This window comes from Cucumis melo, chromosome 10 (assembly GCF_025177605.1).
Source record: "Cucumis melo cultivar AY chromosome 10, USDA_Cmelo_AY_1.0, whole genome shotgun sequence".
NCBI classification, from domain to species: Eukaryota; Viridiplantae; Streptophyta; class Magnoliopsida; order Cucurbitales; family Cucurbitaceae; genus Cucumis; species Cucumis melo.
The window spans coordinates 6,743,131-6,766,271 of NC_066866.1; the positions used below are offsets into that span (position 1 = coordinate 6,743,131).

The 23,141-nt window shown below is 28.9% G+C and overlaps 1 long non-coding RNA gene across 1 annotated transcript; it reads left to right on the forward strand.

Annotated features, from left to right (window-relative positions):
* Positions 1–17,071: 17,071 nt before the first annotated feature.
* Positions 17,072–22,750, forward strand: LOC127151470 (uncharacterized). Its single transcript, XR_007824460.1, has 2 exons — positions 17,072–17,601; positions 19,215–22,750. It is a non-coding gene; the product is annotated as an uncharacterized LOC127151470 (long non-coding RNA).
* The last annotated feature ends 391 nt before the right edge of the window (positions 22,751–23,141 follow it).

The window sequence follows — 23,141 nt, forward strand, 5'->3', positions numbered from 1 at the left end:
GTGCTTAATTTATTAGAGGAAAGACAGTGGCATTAGTAAATTAATACATCCATCTCCTAAAATTCAAACTTCAGGTAGGATAGTTTAGTACAGCCAAATCTCATTCAGATTACACACTCCGACATTTCTTACTATTTTATCCACAACTTCAACAAAAATTCAAGAGTGAGGTTTCTGGAAACTCTTTGTCAATTCTATGATTTCACACAATTAATTAAGTCCATAATACGCACGCGAAATATTTAGTATATTATCATTCAGATATTGATACATGTTCATTCAAATTTCGGTAAAATGATCTTGGTATATGATTTTATATCAAATCTAAATGATAGATCATTTAAATCTCGATAAACGATCGTTTAAATCTATCACTTATCTATCTGGGATAGATAATGATCTATCTCCGTCCATTTGGGACAAATAGAAAGGGATAGATAGTGATGGTGATCTAACTTTGTGTATCTGGAGTAGATGATTGATCGTTTAGATTTTGGTATACGATCATGTAGTAAAAAAAAACGATGCCAAAGATGAGAGATGACAAAGAATGAAGAAATTCTGGAAAATAAAATGAAAAATTCGCGAACAAGAAAACGTGGAAATATTAAGAAGAAAAAGTTATAACGTGAAGAAGATGTACAAGCATTCAACGCGAAATTCAAAACCAACAATAGCAAATATGAAATTTATGAAAATTCAATGTGGCTTTGTGAGCTTTTAATTTTTATTACATGAATCATAAATATTTTTAGGTTTTGTTCGGTGTAAATTAACCCTTTAAAATAAAAATTATGTTTCTCAAATTTATACCTACAGTCAATCTCCCATTTTTCTCACTACTGTTTTACAGAAAACATTAATTTCATTTTAAAAAATATATTTTGAACTACTTTTTTATTTTTCATTTTTAGAGTGTTTTTAAAAACAAACCAATTTCTTTTAGAATTAAAAAAAATATATATTTTAAAAATTTTTGTTAAGATTTCAACTATTGTAATTAAAAACAATACATAACATTAGAATATGAAAGGAAATATATTTAATTTTTAAAAACAAAAAACAAAATTAATTTTTTTTAATTAAAAACAATATTATTACCCAATAGGCCTTAATTTTTTTAAAAAATTAAACTTATAAACACAATTTATACCCCTCGTAACCAAATGTATTTGTAAGTGTGCTTCAAACATTAACAAAGTTTTGTAAACGAAATTGATGTTTTGGAATTTGGAATTTTAACTATAAGGAAATTCACATGTTTATTTTAGGAAGGAATGGAGATCATCCTAAGATTTTGTGTGATAAACAAACATAAAAAAGAAAAAAAAATAAATTCAAATGCTTATTAAATCAGGGCACCTTGATTTTTAATCCGTACAAAAACAGATAATGATCAAAATACAGAGATTTATAGATAGAAATAGTTTTTAGATATCAAATGATTATCAAACATATTCACATAGTTAGTTCGTGAGCCAACGTTTGAACATAGATTGGATTGGGTGGGGCGGGATTTAGCAGGGCATATGTGTGGTGAGAAATGGTGGCTTTTTGTTAAAGACATATAGCTTCCTTTTTATAAGAGCTTTTTCCAAAGCTGCAACCAATAACTCATCTTCCCTTCAAAAAAGAAGAACATCTGAAATTTCAGTTTGCACATGATAATATATCTATCAAACAGAAAATACACGTCTTTCTATTCTTTATTGTTTCTTTTTTTTAATCTAGAAATAATTTTTGAGAAAGAATTTGGTTAAGAATTCAACTCTTTACTTAAAAAAGAGGTAGATGATTGTAAGCAATTAAGATGAAATAGAATTAATTTTAAAAAAAACGAAAAATGAAAACAGTTGTTACCAAACAAGATATTGATTTTTCACAAAATTATCAACGATCAAGTGTCGATATTTGCTTACTTCCTTTTTCTTTGTTGTTCACCAATTTTTACTCAACAATGTGTGTCAAATGTGTAGTTAACTAATGAACTTGTAAACATTTTTTTAAACAATCCTCAAATTTGTATATATGGGATATATCATCCTACTTCAATTTAATGGTATTTGTGGAACCTCAGATAACTATGGAGCAAAAATTTTTAAATAGAAAAATAAAAGTTTTAAAGTGTGAAAAATATAATTTTAAAATCATAGTTTGGATCAAAAAACAATTCAATATCAATAAAATCTGAATAGGTATGATTTTAAAAAACCTATATATTCAAAGAAAATCGTCAGAAATAACAAATTTGATAAAATATTTACAACATATATCAAAATTTTAAATTCTATCAATAATAGATATTGATAGACAGTGATAGAAATCTATTCGTTTCTATCATTAATAGAATCTAAAATTTTGTTATAGCTCCTAAATATTTTAATTTATTTTACTATTTTTAAAAATACTCCTATGATTAATTAATTAATTTATCTGTTCTTTAGGTATATTTTTGTGTTATTTTAATTACTGATTAATGATGCCGATAGATTTGCTCTTTTATAAGATTGGAAAACATTACTTTGTTATTTTGTAAAATGAAAATTTAGAAATTGTTATTCCTCTAGTCACCTTGGTTATATCTATTCACACGAGGTTCTTCGAAAACAAACATGTTTTGTGGAGTTAAACATATGCTAATGTAGATTTAATACGTTATAGTTTGATCTCTAGTATCTAATCTTTTGATTCTCAACTTTCAATTGAATATGTACACTTTATTTGAAGTAACTGAGCGCATGATGTTCTTAAAGTTCCAGTATTGAAAATATGTTTGAATCTCCAAAAAGAAACTTCAAGTACGTGAAGTGCGCTTCCAGAGTTAGAGAGTCTTCTAATTATTAAGAGAATTCTCTCTGGTGTATGAAGAGGAATATAAATTTTCTAACCCGAGCAAGAAACTCTTCTATTTATAAAGTTCTTTGGTAGGCTTTATGAGCATCAACTCGATTGATCCATGAACCGGGCATACACTTGGGCCCAACTAATTGAACTTGGAAGCTTATTTTGTGTTTAAGCTAAATTGAGCATGTTTCTTATGCTCAATTGGACTTGCTAAATAATAATATTAAATTGGACCAAATTATTTTATTCAATTCAACCATCTTGACATAACTGAGATTTGACCTATTTATCTTCAATTTCAATTAAGACCATATGTCAGTCTTAATTTTAATTCGATGATGTATGATTTTGTCATTAATTTGAGAAATAATATGGCAATTTGTGATTAATCAAAACTTTGTTAGTCTAATAATCTTGCACAACAATGTTCATTAAAGTTTTTTTAAAAAAAAGAAAAGAAAAGAAAGTAACCCTCCTTTGGTTTTTTTAGTTAGTTTCTTTTTTGTTTTTAAATTTCAAAATATTATACATTTATTCCTTAGTTTGAAGTTTAATTTTCATTTGGTTCTTAGATTTCAAAATATTAAATTTTTGTCGAGAAGTTTTAGGTGTACTTTTTATTTTGTCTACAAATTTTAATATTTTATCCATTCTCAAACTTTTGTTGAGGGGCAGCAAAAGCGTGACGGGCCTATAACCCATAGGTCCCAGGAACAAAATCTGGCTCTGATACCTAGTTACAATCTCAACTTTTCAAACACGTAACAGGCGATTGTGCGACACTTGTTCTAACTCGATGAACAAGTTAGCCATCTAAAATCCAAAATTCACGGACAAACTCGCGGTATGATGTAGTCTCCCTTCACGTTTTGAGAGAAAATTGTTTTATAAAACGTAAGAGATAAAAGAAAAGCATTGAAAATATCGTTAAAGAAAGTATTAAAGACTGGAAACTACAAAGAAATCTTAGATTATTGCAAAGAGTACAACAATGCTTGGTCAGAGATTCAACTACTATGTCTCTCCTATGGTACATTTTGAACAATTTTAGCTTTGACAGACTTGCATATGAAAATGCCGAAACGTTACACCCTAGGTCGACGACAACAAAATAAGAGCAATAGGCTAAATTAAGTATAAAACATAAAGATAATGTGGTTTAAGGATGTTCAGGCATGCAGCCATGGACAAATAACGCCTTGGACAAGCATACTCGATACATTAGCTTTGGTTAACTAATTTAATTTAAAATAATTGTGTGAAGATAAATATTTTTAGTTTATGTTAATAGTTATGGATATTATTGAAAATTATTTTTAATTAATTAATGGACACTTACGTAGAAAGGTGAAAATGAGCGTAAATGTTGAAATTGTAGGGATCAAATTGAAAAGAAACTCAATGCTCAAGAACTTATATGATGTTTTCAAACTTTAAGGTAAAAAGAAAAAAGAAAAAAAAACAAAAAATTATATTTTTATTCCCCATGTTTTTTAAGAATATATTTGTTTGGTCCTTAAATTTTAAAAATATATCATTTTAATTTTGTTTATAAGAATATGCCTATTTGGTCTTCGGATTTTCAAAATATACCTTTTTAGTCCATAAGCTTTTAAAAATAGGTTTAAAATGTCACTCAAATAACTTTATTATTTTAATTTAAATAATTTTATGACATTTTAAATTAAAATAATAATTTCTAAAAGTCGTTTCTAAAACTATTTTTTTCTAATTTTGAATATTATATAATTATTTTTAAAAATAAATAAAATAATTCTAAGATCTTTTAAATCTATTTTTTAAAATTTGAAGACTAAAAATATATACTTTGAAAACTCATTAGTTTATTATTATAAACCTAGGTACTAAAAAGTACAATTTTAAACTCAAGGATCGAACACACATATTCGAGACTACCAAGATAATTTTCCAAAGAAAAAGTTAAACTCAAGACTCTAATTCGAAAGTAAAATCTAATTAATTAACCTTAAATCTTGAAATTAACTTTCAAATTAAAATGCATTCTCTTTAATTTGGATCCAATTTGACTAAGAACCAACTCTTTTACTTAAAATAAATATGTAGGGACCCAACCTTCATATTAAGTTGAAGTCATTATTAAAAAGAAACAATAACAGTAGACACTTTGTTGAAAGGAGGGAAACTAAATTTTTATTAAATATGGAATACTAAAACAATGATACATAGACGCGAAAGCAAAACTGAGTCCCCATATGGCATGTCACGGATCCTTATATGTCGCTCGTCAGCTTTCCTCGACCCTTACCTTTACCTGAAATATTAAACATAGAAAGAGTGAGTATAAATATATACTCAGTAAGGGACCCACTACTAGTCCCGCTAAGTGTCTGTTAACTTCTCATTAGAGTCATGTACAGAAGTACCCCTAAACTGGCACATTCCCAAACACATGCAATCTGTGATCCCGTAGGAACATATCTGGTCTTCGGTGAACCCAAAGGAACACCTAGGACAATCTGGTCTTTAGTGTACCCGAAGGAAACACTAAGACAATCGGGCTGTGAGTGACCCCGTCGAATCACTCGTAATCATGTCTATGTCAATGTTAATATCATAATGGACTGGTAATCCTGTCGGACTACACAGTCATAAAAAAGGTGGTGATCCCGAGGGACACCCATGTGGGCATGACTCTAATAGACAAAGTTAACAGAACGTCTATCCATAGCATGTAGCATAACATAACATCACCGTAAACATGGCATAACATAACAATCTAGCATACTTAACCAAATATCGTAATCATAAGCATAACGCAGTCGTCTTCATCAACATACTACCAGTCATAACATGACACAGTCATCAACATAATATCAGTCATCACCATCAACCATCAATATAATGACAATCATTATCAATAGCATCAAGTTATGCATTTTAGCTATCATCAATGCATAATCATAATTACATGTGGTCTCTTAAATTCAGTTCGAAGGTCTAGTAGGAGAATCTCTTACCGGTAGATTTTAACCAAACAAGGTACTCTCTAGGTGACAGTAAAAATTCTCCAATTAACTTGATCCTAATCATAAAAGAAAAACTTAGTATCTTAATTAATAAAAGTAGCAATTAGCTAACATCCAAAAATTCTCTCAAATTAATTAACTTTCTAAAAATTGGGGTTGAAACCAATTCAACTTGATTGAAAAAAATCCAAGATTTAAATCTTAAAAAATTATTTTCCTTTTTCTCCCTTAATAAATATCTTTTCTCCATAATACAATTATCTTTTCTTTAAATAATTATATTTCAACGAATATAATTATCTTTTCCTTTCACACAATAATTATATATATATATATATATATATATATATATATATATATATATATATATATTTCCACATATACATATTACTATCAAATCTCCAACTAACTTTCAACCCACAATTTAATTAAATAACATCCATAATTATTTAATTTAATTCAACTTCAACAACACTAAAAGTCCGCAACTTTACTTAATTCTCTTAACTTACCATTTAATCAAAAACTCAACAAACATCACATGCCAAAACTTCTAATTAATTAAATATTCATTCAACAAATATTTAATTAATTTCAATTCCCACGTAAATCAAATAATTCTCATTAAATGAATTCAAAATAACATCCAATAAATTAAATCTAATTAAATAAAATTAAGATAATTAACTCTAAAATTATCTTAATTTTTGGGACGTTACAAAATATAAATTATTATAAAAACAGGAAAAAAAAACTCAAATTTTAGAAATAAAAAAATTGTAATTGAAACTCACAACTCCCCAATGGTAGACATGTACTTGAGTAATTAATCTATACTTAGATCAGTAGTTACCTACTATAAAACTTTTAGTTACACGATACAAGAAAATCAATAACGTCCAAAAAAATTAGAAGAGTAGCATTCACACGTTTAAATAGTTGAAAAAAGTGAAAGACACCAAGCACTAAACGATCAATTTGACTTTAGTTTCGAATTGTTCCCAAATAAATTTTGTGATATTGGATAGAATGACAAATTTTGGGAGTCGGTTGATTTTATGATAAAAAAAACGAAAATAATAAGTTTTATAGCAAAATTTCCTTTTTTATTTTTGCTTTGTCCGATCTGTAAGGCCATTGGATTTTTGAAACATGTGTATTTTCTCGAAGATCAGAGTATTGAACCAAATCTTTCCTATATGAATCTTTATCCATAATATCTCCAATTAATTATTGTTACCGAACCTTTATATTTAATAAAATTATATTATAATTGAACTATCCTTTAATAAATTTTTATATACTTATTTTCTAAAATTATTAAATATATGTTTAACTAATTCATTATATCTACTTTTTCTTAAGATTTCAAATATATAGGTTTAATAAAGTTTCCTAGATATCTCATTCATTTTTATTATTTTAATCTTGTATTAAACTAATTATATCTATCTTTAATAAATTTTTATTTTTTTCAAAAATATCAAAACACTTTCATTAATAAACTTTATAAAACAGTAAATATTTGGTTACTATATTAGATTCAGTTTCATTTATCTAAAATATGAAAATAACTTTGTTTAATCCATCTAAATGTTTTGACTAATTCAGATATCGTTATATTTCTTAAATAAAATTCAAACTCTTAGTAAAATTTTTATTTTTTTTTCGCATTTTTGTGATTGAAAATTGAGAAAAGAGAAGGTTATCAAACCGTAATTTTGTAGAAAACAGAGAAAAAAACATTTCCATTAGACTGTAGACAATAGAGAAGAGAAGATTTCAAACCGTGATTTTGCAAAAAAAACAACATATGACAGAGAGGCGGAGTTCTAGGGCATCTTTCGATGATTTGTAATATATGTGGTCGTCACACGCTTTTCAATGATTCCGACTCAGTAGATGTATGTTTTTAGGTCGATGGGAGGTCGGTGTTGATCCTCAATGAAGATGAAGAAGATGGAACAATTTGGGAGGGAATTTAGGGTTTTTAGTTTGTTCGAAGTTTTGGGTTTTGTTTTTGAAAAAAAGATAAAAATATTTTGATTTGATGTTGTTTTGAGATGTGTCTTAATAATGGTTTATTTATGTTTCCACGATGATTTTATTTTAGAAAGTATCATTTATAATTTAAGTTCTATTTGTAACAATGTATTGTTCAAAATTTTCGTTTTTCTATTTTTATAATTAAAATAAAATTTAATTATTTTTACAAAGTAAAATTCTTTTTTTTTTTTTTTTTTTTTTTTTGCTATTTATTTAGTTGTCCCAAAATTTTCAAACAAATTTAATTCCTAGAAATCAAAATTTTATTGAGTTTTTATGGGCCTACATATGCTTCGGCCTAGTTACTTTTGAGCCCAAAAATTGGGGTTGGGCTAAAATTATATTAGACTTTGAGTCTTACCGTCTCCCTTTTTTCTTTGCACAATTTTTTTCGTAGGCTTGAATTGAATTGGACTTTGAACCCATCGAAAATCCGAATTGAACTACTAGTCAAATTTCAACGTGTCCAAACTTCATAAAATTTAACCAAACATATTGTTATCATCATATGACTAGAAACATACGACATTCTTCAATTTTCCTTTTACTGATCTCCAAAGTTTAATTTAGGGACACAATAATTTTCAATTTAATTTAAATCTTATAAAATTGACTTTTGCTTAAAATTTAATTTGCATGTTCAAAATTTATTCTCTTAGCATTGGGTGTATATTATAGATACTAGACTTAACTAAAATCTTCTCTTTCATGCCCTCTAGTTTACCTGTTTATGAATAGTAAAAAGAGGGAAAAGTAGTAAAAAAAAAAAAAAAAAAAAGGTGTTCTTATCATTGAGATTAGAAAGAAAACGAAGTGTGATTGTAATAAGTTTTTTAATGAAGCATTTTTTTTTTCTTTCAGTTTTTGGTCTTTTTATTAATTTCTCGATTTAAGAAAAATAAATGAGACGTTTTTCTTTTTCCTTCCAAAAAGTACATATGAAATTAAAATTTTGATTTGTTTGAAACAAAAGGTTTGACTGGAGGGGTTGGAAGTTAGCGGCGACGGTTGAAAGTTGAAAAAAAATAAAGAACGTGGACATCCACGTGGGCGCATGTGTGAGGTAATTAATTAAATTCACCCAATAATAATAATAGTAATATGATAACCAATATTTTGAGTTAGTCATTTTTTAGTGTCTTCACAATCACCATTCCATTCCAGGTCTAACTCTTAACATATACTTTTATCAACGTGTTTGTGTTGTCACTTCAATAACCATTACCAATTCACAAATATATTTTGGCTTCAAAAGTCTTGGATTACCTTAATTGTGCATTAATTAGTTAATTAGTTTTTAAAATTTTAGTTAAATGATAATAATAATAATAATAATAATAATAATAATAATTTTTATATGATAGAATACATGTACAAATATGTTTCCAACCTTCAAAGAGAAAATGTTGACTAACCATATAGGGTTTTTTATATAAACAAACAAATAGTATTTTAATCATGTTAGTTTTATTTATGTTTTATAGAAAAGATAAGACACGTAACTCAATTTTGTTATTTCATACTATTTTAGAAATGAGATAGTTAAAATCGATTAAATAATAATAATAATAATAATAATAATAATAATAATAAAGAAAAAACTAAAACAATAAACAAAAGAAGAGATACATGCATGCAAAATTTTGAATCAATAACACACCTTCAAATTATTAAAGGAGAGTCACATTGTACCACTCTTTAAATATTTAAATTTAATCATGCATAATTGTTATTTAATTCTTTATTTTATTTTCCTCTCTTTATAGTTTTTGTTATTTTTACCTTTTTTTTTTTTTGGAAATTTGTTTTTATTTGTTGTGGTTAATGTGAATGGCTCTCAACACTCAAACATGAAAGAATGAGAGAACGTGAAGCCGTCATGGGGCATCGGTTACTTTCTTTAATTTTGTGTAAAATTTTGAATATTTTTTCTTTTTTCTTTTCCCCCCTAATAATGCCAATATCAATATGTATGGTTTTTCATTTTTTTTTTTTTTGCTTTTATTATCAATAGTTTCGATTCTCTCTATTTCTTCCTAAAAGTAATGAACAAGAGGGATGAATCTTCTCTCTATATATGTATACAAATAATTTCTTTATGGGTGTAATTAGTTGCGAAAAAGATATTTCAACCTTTAATTTTTAATTTTTGAAAAAGAATTATTTGATATCAATTACTGTTGAATCATACAGATCTTGATAAAAGTAACTAAGAGAGAACTATTGCTTACTTGCTTACTTCACGTTCTATTTTTATCACTCAAATAAGTATTCAAGAGAAACTTTGTTCCTTGGAGTTGTTTGGATGAAGGGATTGCGGAGAAGTAGAACTATATGAAAGAAGTGGGTCAAAGAGTTTGTGAATTCCACACTCTTTGTTTGATCTAAGAAAAGTTTGTGCTTCTATGACTAAAAATATCAACTTTATGTCATGTATTAACTTCTTACGTTATGAGTTAAAAGTGAGTTTAGTTCAGTAGTAATAAACTTGATCTTCCACTTTAAACCACTCTAAACGTGATAGTTTAGTGGTAATTAACTTGATCTTCCACTCTAAACGTGAGAGGTTAAATGTTTGATATTCTCCCATCTCTATAATTTTGTATATTAAAAAAACTTCTTACACGCTCTGAGTCCTAAGAGTTGACAATTTTTCAGATTTTACAACTCATATGGAATTCACAACTCTACTACATGTCCCACACATTATTCTCTAAGACCGGCTCTAAAAATAATCCCTAGAGCGTGAAGAGTTAAAAGAAGGTTAACCCCATGAGAGAGAGAAGAAGCAACCCTAAAGGTTAGCCATGGTAACTAAAGAACTACGATAAATTTTGTTTTTGCCAATAACAAACATTGTCAACACCCTTAAAGTTCGTCGGTAGAAGTGTTATACTCCAACGAATTGTGTTAGCGTCGGCAATAAGTGGAATCACCGACGACAAAAAGTATAGCATTGGCGTAGATAGGTTTTTACCGACGACATATTTTTGTACCGTCGGCATATGTAGACATATGACAACGGTGTATTATGATCGTCGGCTTAGGTGGACAAACACCGATGGAATTAAAATTCCTATCGACGATTCTTTTAAAATAAAAGTAGGGTTTCTTTTCCTCCCAATTCTATTTCTTTCTCCCAACATACGCTGCCGTCGAATAATCTTCTCTATACACGATTTTTCCACCACCAACCTCCGCAAGTCTCCATCGACCGCCATCGTGCTTTATTATATTCTTCCCAATTTCGACTCTTCCACCTCAAGAAAACTGCTGCCTTTTCTCATTCGCCCCAAGTCTTAAGGTCTGGGGAGCACCTTTATTCCTCTTTTTTCTTATTTCTTTCTCCAATTCTTCTTCGTAAGTTCAAATTTCCCTTCTTTTGATTCTTATTTTCTTGTCAATTTATCATCTTTATTCATTCTTCTATAATTTCCATGTATGTTCTTGTTTCAATTTCAACTTCTTAGGGTTCTGTTTGCATTGTGTTCATTATTCTTAATTTCATTTAAGAATGCGTACATACCTTTCTTTCTTTTTTTGGTTATTCTTAAATGGGTTTTGTTGTACGTCTTGAATTGCTTGAAATGCCTCTATCGTATTGGAAAATTCTATTTCGTGAGTTTTGATAAACGAATTTGTTGATTCTAGTGTTGCTTTTGCTTAATGGAAAATTGAGACATCATATAAATATCTAGCAGTTTGGTTTTTTTTTTTTTTTTTATTTATTATTTATGTTATGCTTTTGATATCATTCCCACATCCAAGAGTATTGGTTTCTAATTGACAACTGTTTTCTTGAAACCATAATTGAAAATAATCAAGTTCTTCTTTAAATATCCAATCATCTTCTTGTTGCTATCTCTCCTTTTTGATTTTTCCTTTTAGAAGGTTGTTTCAAAAAGATTTCTTATCAATCTTATTCATTGAACTATATATACATATTCATATCATAAAATTTGAATCCATGGATGAATTAACAAATATAGATTATCCATTGAATGAAATTCTATTAAAGCATTAAAGTTCAAAGAGAACATATAATTCCATTTTCTTCTATTGTTGGAATATAGTGATATGAGTGATTTAATGATTCTCGATGATAAACATATTATATATATATATATATATATATATATATATAAAAGATGAATGGTGGTTATCAAAGAAAATTTGGAGATACACCCACTAAATAAATTTAGTTTAATTAATTCATAAAAACACACCAAAATTCTCCAATTGTAATGAATGAGTTGTGTAATTGGGCTTCAATTATTTGCCACATATGGAGATTCAAGAAGATAGAGAAGCAAGGAATGCAACAAAGGAAGAGCTTATGGCAACGAATACAGAGGTTGACAGTTTGAAAGAATTTATCAAACAATTATGACATCACAAGGAGGAATTTCAGAAGAGGTATGCACTATCACTATCATTTTAGAGGAACTTCAAAATAGGTATGCACTATCACTATCATTTTATTCATATGACCTTTATATGAGCATTTGTTGCTATCCTGCAGTTATGGTAGCAACTGTATTACATTAACATTTTAGGGATTGCTTACATTTACCATTGTTTGAATTTGTTGCTATCATGTAGTTATGGTAGTAATTGAGATGTTTTTTGGAGAGATGTTCTCATTTATTATGCAATTTTGCCTAAAATATAGTGAAATGTAAATGTAAATTTGTTTTCTTGAATGTGGGATGAGAAAATATAAGATCGTTTTTTTTATTATTGTTTTGGTTATGTAAAGTTTGATTATTTAGTATGTAATTTGTTATGTTTTAGTTGTAGAGAAGGTTTAGATTTGAAGTTTAGATTTATTTTTTGAATGTGGGATGAGAAAATGTAAGATGGTTGTCATTGTTGTAAGTTATTATTGTTTTAGTTATGTAAAGTTTGATTATTTGGTATGAAGTTGTTATGTTTTGGTTGTAGATCAGAAAGGTTCATCAACATAGGTTTAGATTTGAAGTTTAGATTTGGTTGTAGATCAGAAATATAGTTTTGTTTTTGTAAGTTATTGTTGTTTTTGTTATGATTTTGGTTATGTAAAGTTGGATTAAGGAGTTTAGTATATGTAAGTTGTTATGTTTTGGTATGTAGAGAAAGGTTAATGAACGTAGGTTTAGAGATGAGAAAATGTAAGATGGTTGTTTTTGTTATGTAAAGTTTGAGTTTGATTATTTAGTAGGTAAGTTGTTAATGTTTTAGTTATAGAGAAAAATGTGTAACTTGTTATTCTAAGTTTATTTTTCAAGAAATTAAAGTATGTAAAATGTGTGTGTGCATGCGTAGACGAATATACTGTTTTGGCTTATATTAATTATGTAAGAAAGAATCGTAACTTTTATTGAAACATTAAATGAATTTTAGTATTTTCTATTTCTATAGTTTGAATTGTGTTTAAGTACAAACCAAAAGAATTGTGGAAAAACAATACAAATGTAAAATATATATTAAAAAAAAAAACAAGCTTCTGCCCATCAAATATTTTAAAGCGTCAGCATTTCATAGATTTGCCAATGCAAATTATAACTGTCGGCGTAATAGATCTACACTGTCGGCTATAAATGTCGTCAGCAATACGGGGATATGCCGATGACATTCTTACACCGTCGGCGTAATAAATGGCCACGAAATATTTTGACCGTCGGTGAATACCCCTTTCGCCAACGGTTAATTTCTAGTGTCGGTATAGTTCAATTCGTTCCATTTCGTCGACAATTTCAGTATTTGCCGACGATCTTTTTTTGTTGTCGGTGTAAGCTCTTCCGACAGACCTACGCCAACAATTTGTGCCAACGACTTAATATTATTGGCAAAAGAAAAGCCAACGAATTTTATCATCGACAAAAGGTGAATTTTTTGTAGTTCGAAATCCACGAAAGTTGACTAAAACATAAAAGAATTAAGTTAGAGTGTTCAATTGCATGAACCTAATGAGATTTGTTGACTAAGTTATATATTATGACAATTCTCGTCATATCTATTACTAATGAGTTGATCATGAGCTGATCAAGTACTTGTGAAGTTAAGTAACTATATGACAAAAGATATTTTCACGTAATCATAAGAGATGACACATCACATTGGTAAGAAATCTTACTGTAATTTTCTAAATTGGAATTGGTAATTTTCTTGTAGCGTATATACACACTAAACCATCAAACATTAAAATGATGTAATATGATATTGATGTTTTATCCATTAAGGTTAATTATTCACTAGCATTGTTATGTTTTTTGAATTGATTGTTTGGATGAAGGGAATATCAAGGAAAAGATTAAAAAAATGTAAAAATTAAAAGAAAATTAATATATAGTATATAAATATAATATAAAAAAATTGCAAAAAAAAAAATAGAACATTTAACAAAATATTTATACATTCATTTAAAAATTAAGTAGAATGAATTTTGCTTTTTAGTGATTTTTTTTATGAAGTAGTCAATTTTTTTTGTTTTTGAAAAAATCAATATATATACACTTTTGAGGATGGAACTTTTTGTATTAAATTTTTTAAAAGTTATTAGTTAATATAAATGAGAATGGCCCATCTAACTTAATGGTTTCACTTTTGTTAGATCTAAAATATTTAGTTGAACATAAAAGTAGATTGTGTAGGAACAACATATCTTAATTCTGAAAAAAGAAATTATTTAGTTTCTGTTTAAAATAATATTTTTTAAAATAAGAACAACTCAACTCATATATAACTGTGTTAGTGACGAAAAGATAAAGGGGTCAAAAATTTTATTATTAAAATTTTCATTTCTCTTTCTTTAAAATATATTACCAAGTTATAGATTAATTCAAATAATAGCACAATATATTAATGTGTATAATAATAATAGTAACAATAATAATATAAGTTTATTCCCAAATATTAATAATTAAATATAACAAATATGAATGTGCATCAATTTCGCATCATATATATACATATAAAATCTTGATAAAAGTTGATCAATATCAAAGTAAAATAATGTTTTATACCTAATTTTTAAAATCAATTAATTATAATACACAATAAAATCACATTTAAAATTCATAAAAATTTTAGGTCCACAAACCCTATTGTCCATTAAAGAATGTCATTATGACCAACAATATTTTTTTAAAAAAAATATTATCTTGATGTCCAACTTGCAATTTTTGTCTCTTAATTAAAAGCATGAAATAAATGAAAGAAAATAAAGCTGCTTAACAAATATAAACAAATATAATATTTTCATTGATTTATTTAAAGAGAGTTGTTGTTCCCTAACCTTTGAACATGCCATAATCTTTGGTGGTTTATTGCCTATTCCTTCTATTTTATTTTTCATTATTTGTTATTAATAAAACCTTATGCAAATTAATGAGTTTAATTACATGATTATATAATTTTCCCAATTAAAATTACAAAAAACAAAAAGACAAATTAATTATTTGATTTTTTTTTTTCTTATTGTAAGTTGGTGGAAATCATCATTAGTGTATGATTGAATTTTGGTCTTATTTGTTCCTATAATTATTAATTTTAGTGCACATTAATCTTATTGTATTATCTAATAAAACTTTATCAAAGTTTCTACATAATCTTTCCAAATCTACTTTTTAATTAACTTTTCTATTGCAATTGAAAATATTATATGCTACGGAGAAAGTTAATCAATTGGCCATGTTATTACGTTAGATTGACAAAGTTGATTGGAAGGATTTTAAATGATTTATATTGATACATAGAAAATGTTTTATTCTGTGCACTCCCGTCTTTTCAAATATTTTTTTTTTTTTATCGAAAACTCTAATGATATATTTCTCCTACTAAAATAAATCGTTACAACATATTAGTCGAGGCGATCTAAAAGTTTAGTTTATAAACGTTCAGCCGCGTCTATTTGGTATATGAACTTTAAGCAACGTTTAATTAGTCTTTTGAACTTAAGGTAAAATGTGTCTAACCATATCTTTAAATTACTTTCAATTTTGTGTTAAGTAAGATCCTAAATCTTCATTTTGTATCTTATGAGTTTTTAACCTATAAAACATTTTTTTAAAATTCACAAATCTACTTGACACGAAATTGAAAGTTTAGGGTTACATAAGATAAATTTTCATTTCATATTGAATAGCTGGCTAATTTTTAAAAGTTTCAAATATGACCAGGATTTGTTCAACACAAAGCTAAAATTAATTGGCAAAACGAACATAGCTTAACGACAGGCATAGATCTCGTACTATCAACATCGATGTTAGATGTTGGATTTCCTATCCTTCACATTGTAAAAAAAAACACACACACACATACAAAATTGAAAGTTTAAAGCGGACTTATTTTTTTATAAAAATAATAATAATAATTAAGATTATTGAGTGAGAGTGTGGGAAAAAAGATTATATGTGTAATGATAATTAGTGAGAGAGGAATAATAATTAGGAGGTGAAATTGTAGAGAATGAGACATAATTTTGATTTGCACTCAAAATCATCTTTGAGGATTTTCTTGTCTCCCTTTTTTATATTTTTTATTCTCTAAACTTGGATTTCACCCTCACAAATCTTTGTTTCCAATTTATTTATTTGTTACTTATTTATTTCTTTTAAAAAAATATATATACAATTTGCCATTGTCATCTTCAAAAGGGAAAGCAACCGAAAAAAAATAAGTACTTTTCAACTTTTCATCATGTAGTCAACGTCATCATAATTTTTTTTTTAAAAAAAAATTAATTGACACAAAATCTACTTTTACTACTTTAGATTTTTAAAAAATCATAATAAATCTGAAAATTAGTTTTGTTTTTATGTAAAGAAAAAATGTTTTTTTTTCACAAAGTTAAAAGGGATGAAACCATTGAGCGGTAACAAGAATATGGTAAAGCAAAGTAAATATTTAATGCTCATGGATTAAATGAATAGCCATAAGGTTATAGTTATTCATTTAGTCTTATACCATTTTAAAAAGAAAAAAGAAAAAGACAATAAATTTTTTGGTAAAATATTGTCAATGTATTTAGGAGAACACAATGTAATTGACAATATTTTCAATTTTTATACATTAGTCATCACCTCAATTTCTAACCTATTATAACAAAAATAATTCTAATAATAAATTTTGAACAAATTAAAAATATAAATTTCAAAGTTCAATTCCAAATTTAAGAGTATTTTTGTATAATATTAAATTTACTTAGAGTAGAGAGTATTCAAAAAGTCCAACAATTAATTTTGAGATTGAGGTCAAATTGTGGTACCCAGATAGTAAAATTAGCTTCTCTAGGCCGGATGATAGTAAAGTTCGTAAATTTGTTTGAAGTTCAAAATTAGGTAAGCAAAAGAGAAAGAGAATGATGAAGGGAGAAATTGGGATTCATGAATCTGAAACAAATGAACACAATTTGGGCATTGGTACTTCACTTTCAGCGCCTTCACTTCTCTGTTCATTGAAGAAGGGCAGTGGTTCAGGAATTGAGGTTTTAAGCAGGAAGGAAACATGTCTTTTTGGGGGAAAGTGAAAGCTTAGAAGCCCAACCATGGACCGACCACTGTTTTAAATGAGAATCCACGATTTGGGTCACTGAACAATTATCAGAATCAATCATTTGCGGGGGTCAAACAAAAAAGTGTCCTCAAGGTGTTCGATCAAAGGCCTATGAGACAATCCAAGGGACAACAATATCTTGTGCTTGTTGGGAAACTTGTCTGGTGAGGTTAGTAGTACCAAACAACTACTTCTTTTTAAACCCTTTTTCTTTATTTTGTTTTTTCTCAGGATTCAACCATTGCTTATATCTAAAATGTTTGGAGTGGATAATTTTTTTGTTTGGGGACTAAGTGCGTTTAATCCCAGAAAACTAGCAAATTGCACATGTTTTGAGATTGTAAAATCCCCATGGAAATGGGAACTGTTGAGAATCTGAATATATACTTTGTTTTGATACATTGGTTTGCTCTGTGTTAAAGTCATCTCACTTGCATTCTTCCTGTTTCTTTAGTTTTATTTTTTCAGCTCAATGAGAAATTTGATGGTCTTTTAGGCTGATTTCTTTGCTATTTGAGAATCTTGTGTGTTTAGACTTTGACCCATTTTGTTGTCAGTAGGATTACTGAAATTAGTTAGGTGGGTAATCTTTTAGACCAGTTTAAGGTTTAGATTAAATTTACATCTACACATGGGATCATGTGCTTCTGTTTTTCGGGCAGCCAGAGAGAGAAAGGTTTGACTTGACCAAATGGGGGAATAAAATCCTTGTTTGTATAATCTGAAGTTAAATTAACATCCTAACATTTTCTCATTAAATTTAGTGTTGTCCATGCATGCATATGCAAAATATACTAATTTAGCTTATTTTATTCTTATTGACATTCATATAATGTATAAACAAAAGTGTTAGGTATGGTTTATAATGTATAATGAACTAGTAATAGGCACAGAAAACGAGATCACCTTTTTTAAATAAAATTCTATATTTTCAGAAGTTTTTTTTTCAGAGAATATTTTTTTTCTTATTAGTTTGTTGGATTAAAGTAATCTGAAGAGTTTCATACTAATTTAGATGAGAATCCTCTTCTAAAACAAACAAAAAATTATTTAAAACAGTGATTTCTTAAATCATCTCATCAAATATTCTCTTGAACAGATGATCTTAGAAGGGTCTATATCTCTCAATTAATTAATAAACCCAAACTTTAATACACTGTTCAATGGTAAAGCAGCTATGCCTTGAAAGAAACTTTTCAACCGCAGTAATAATATGTTAAAGGGAAAAAAGATGAAAACAAAAGGGAGTTTAAATGCTTTTTTATGAGCTGGTAAGCACATCCAAGAAGAGAGATAAACTTCCTATTGACTTAATTAAAAACACGTGACCTCTGTTTTGTTGTGTCCATAAATTATCCCTCCAAGTTAATCATTCACCTGACTTTTTTATCTTAACATTTCATTGGTTAAAGAATCGATATTCTTTGTGTATTGATATCTAGAAATCAAGCCATCTATCTTAACTGCTAAAGATAGACATTTGATCCGAACAGTCCAAAAGATAAAAAAAGAATTTCAACAACCAAAGGAATCATACAAAAGCTAAAGAGAGCATCTTGAATTCTATATACAAGACATGAACATGACAAGATTTGCAATATGAATCCTCTGTTATTTAAAATGTCTATAATGTCTTAACCTTTACATATGAAATCCCATATGGAATCAAGAATTATTTTTTTTATTGGAAAACAGAGCTAATTAGCTCTAACCTTCAATAACCCCCAAATGATTGCTCTTTCACTTCTTTAATTATTTAGTTGCTTTTAGCTCTTCATGCAGAGAATGAGCCAAAAGCATACGGTTTTTTTTCCCACTCTTTTCCTCCCTTTCTGCTAGCAATTTCAAGCGTTTCTATTTGCAGCTGGAAATGTTTCAAATGGTTAGTCAAAGATTCCTCGTTCATCCAATGAGCAAAAAAAACGGGAACAGAAAGCAAAGAGAGAGCTACTGATCATTTTCATGCTTACTTTCTTTTCTTTTATTTTAATCATATAATCATTTTCATCTTTGTTTCTCTGTCATTATGTAAGAAATTAATGTCAGCCGTTGTCGTGACATACATAATCGTGTCTTAATATATAATTTCTTCAAATTGTAATAGTTTTCCATTTTGTTGTCCCCTTTGGTTTTTGCTTTAAAGAGGGCAGTTGCATGTTGATCAAATAGATTTTAACTATTTATAAAGTCTATTGTAAACTATTTAATCTCGACTTTCATTTTACATTTTTTTCTCCAAAGTCATTTTTCAATATACTGTCAACACGTGAGCTAGGCCTCACAGTAAAAAAAAAAAAAAAAAAAAAAAAAAACAGAAAAATAAAAACTAGGCACTCGCATTCCTCCATCATGGCCGCATGGACAATGAAAGAGACTTGGCCACACAATTCAATACATCCCGATAAGCTTGGCCATTTTCTTTTTCCAACTATTCCCTTGATCAAGTTCCACATTCTCTGAGATATATCTAGTTCATGCCTTTGAGAAGTTTTGATTTGTTTAGTATGAGATTGAAAAGTTTGAAACCTATGCCTGGATTTATGAAGAATTCTAGAAGTATGAGGTCATCAAACTTAGCTTATATTTAGCTTTAAATTTATGGTTTGTGTGAGCTATTGTTTAGTTTGGTTTTTTGAGATGATATAAGCTGGATTGCAAAACTTCAGTAATCTTATAAAATTAGCGAGCACTAAGTCAAACTAAGCTCAATAAGTTGCTCACAACGATTAGTTTGTACTCTATTTTTAAGGTTTGAGGATCAAATTTCTCCTACCACTCTTGTTGTACTCAAAATGACAGCAAAATGACAAACAAACTAAACATGAACAAGTGTAAGTGGGAATTCTTAGGTAGTTCAAAAATTGGGAAGCAATCCCTTAAAGAGACGCATTACACAAGGCCTCCTTCAAAACCTTTCACTGGTCTGTATGCCTTTGAGGTCACCATGTACTATGGTAACTTGAACGAATCCCACACGGGAATATCAAACTGTCTCACAACTTTCCTACTGTACCAATGAACTTGGATTATTTTCTCGACGCCTCTAGATAGCAGTGGATTGTTTCTATAATTAGATAATGTTTTGTAGTGATCAAGAGGAGCCATATATGGATACAAAAGAGATGTAAGATGTGAGGAGGATTTCAAATTGGATAGGGAAAGAAGAATGAGATTGGGATTGCGAATGGGAAGAAGTTGCGTAGAGTAGACCAAAGAGACTTGACATATCACATCAGGGGGTTGTTGTGTTTGTTGAATATGTGTATAGGCAGGCATGATAAAGAAAAAGGAAAGAAGTGAAAATTCATTATGGTGAATCCTCAGGCTCATAACCCCCTCGTCTTGTTCAGAAAAGAAAAAAAAGCTCAAAATGCCAAATCTTTTTTGATTCATCATTCAAACCCCTGATATGTCACTCTTCATCAATTCTCCCCCTTTACTTTTCTAATTCTGATTGATCTAGCCCCCACCATGCCTACCTGACCCCACCAATCCCTCCCTCTCTCTTTCTCTCTTACTTACTGTCAAACACCTCTTTTCATTTCAACTTCTCTCCTAAAAATTTTTCACTTGGGATTGCCAAAAGATTGTGGACATCTTTCAAATCTCTGTGTCTGAAAAAGTATTATGAGACTTCTTTAGCTAATTTGGTTCTTTGGATTTGAGGGTGTTCCATAAGAATACAACAGATTGGTTTGCTTTGTTGTGTGAAAAAAGCGAGCGTAGTGTTATGTTAGAGACATAATTCCCATCACTTGATGTAAAATTGTTAATTTCCATTTTCAATGTATATAGTCAAAACTAGCGTGTGAGATATAATTTGCCTTCCTAATGATTGAAAATCTTAGAAAATTTATTAGGAGTTAAATGTCATTTGGCTAAACCTTAGTTTTGAACAAAACACTTCAAGATGCTTGGTCTTTCAAGATTCTAGTTTTCTGACATTTACTTGCAGTTTGTAAAGTCATTATCTTGGATAAGTGGATCGAATTCACACAAATGTAGAAAACTTCAACCTAAAATCATCTCATATCCAACTTCTTAAACATCGTTAGAAGATGATATCAATAAATGAAGCTAACGAAACAATTACCTTGAAATACTGGCAATGGTGTAAAGAAGCCAACTTTTACAATCCCTAGACTTTTCTATTTTTTTCTTTTACAGTTACTGTCACTAATCCCTTTTCTCTGTTTACAATTTCAGTGGGTTAATTAGCAGAGCTCCATGACGTGTGCTTTGGAAACCCTCCTCCATTAAAATAATCCCTACTCGAATTAGATTCTTTATTTTCAAAAATATTATTTATATATATATATACACATACTCATAATTCATTAAAAAATATATAAATATAAAAAAGATATTATTATAATGGCGCATCTCTGGATAGGGAAAGGAAAGAAAACCAGGTGTGTGATACCCACTGCCACGCCCCTTTCTTTTAACCTGTTTAAGGGCCCCTTCCCCTTATAAATACCGCCGGAGCCTCTCTCCCTAAACTAAATTAATCCACTCTTTCTCTCTCTCTAAACCGCTCTTCAGTCTTCATTCACTCTCTACAACCTTCCATTTTTGTCAAAGCTCCAACCTTTCCTTAAACCCACTTCACACTTCACTCAAAAAATGACTTCTATTTCTTCTGCCGCCGCAGCAGCAGCGGCCGTTCCGCCGCCGTTTTACATGGAGGAGAAATGGAAGCTGCCAAAGAAAGGAGCTCCGGCTAGAACTCGATCATCTTCTTCCTCGTGTCCTCTGATGAGAAATTCTTCTGACAGGAGATGTTCTTTTACACGAAAATGTGCAAAATTGGTGAAGGAACAAAGGGCTCGATTTTACATCATGAGGCGATGTGTTACCATGCTCATTTGTTGGCATAACTACAACGATTCCTAGAATCTCACTCCTTTATTGTTCTTCCCTTTTAAGAGAAAAATCAGAATCAGTATCAAAACCAGAATCAGATCAAATCATTTGGGTTTTCTTTTTCTTTTTCTTTTCCTTTCTGGAGAAAAATGCGATGTTCTATCTCCTCTGGTCCTGAAAATGGGAGCTATAGTGGCCAAAGCCCAGATGGGATTTTCCAGAAACATTGCAAATCCGGATCTTTGAGAAAGCTTAGAGAGGAATTTTATACTTGTAAATAGTTATATGATGTAGTATTGGAATCGTTTGGAATTTAAATTTTGTTTTTTGTTTTTTGTTTTCTTTAGTCTGATGGGTGAGACTGAGATTTGTAGGGTTCTTTATTGACAAAGCATTGATCTCTGTAACTTCTTCCATTGTTTTTTCTCTAATCAAATGAAATTTCGTCGTCATTATCTTCTTCTTCATCCTTATATCTCTCTGAATTTCTATTGTTACCTCTGTTTTGGTTCTGAGTCATTCTCAGAGTTCCTCTCTCTATGATTTTAGAGAGAGAGAGATTCAGTTGGTTGAATCACACCAAAACAAAGGCAGCTAAGCTAGGTTTAAGCTGGAGATGGATCTATCTCTGGGGTTCTCTGACATAGCAAAGGAAATCATTATAAAAGCTCAAATTTAGAGAAAATGAATTATTTGGATATTTGTTAAGATTGAATGAAAAATTCGGCTCTACAGTGATTAAAGGTGGTGTAAGAAATTCATGATCCCCAATTTAGAGAAAAAGATGTTATGGATATTAGTTATATTAAATAGATGAAGCTCAAAGGCACAGCAAGGAAGAAC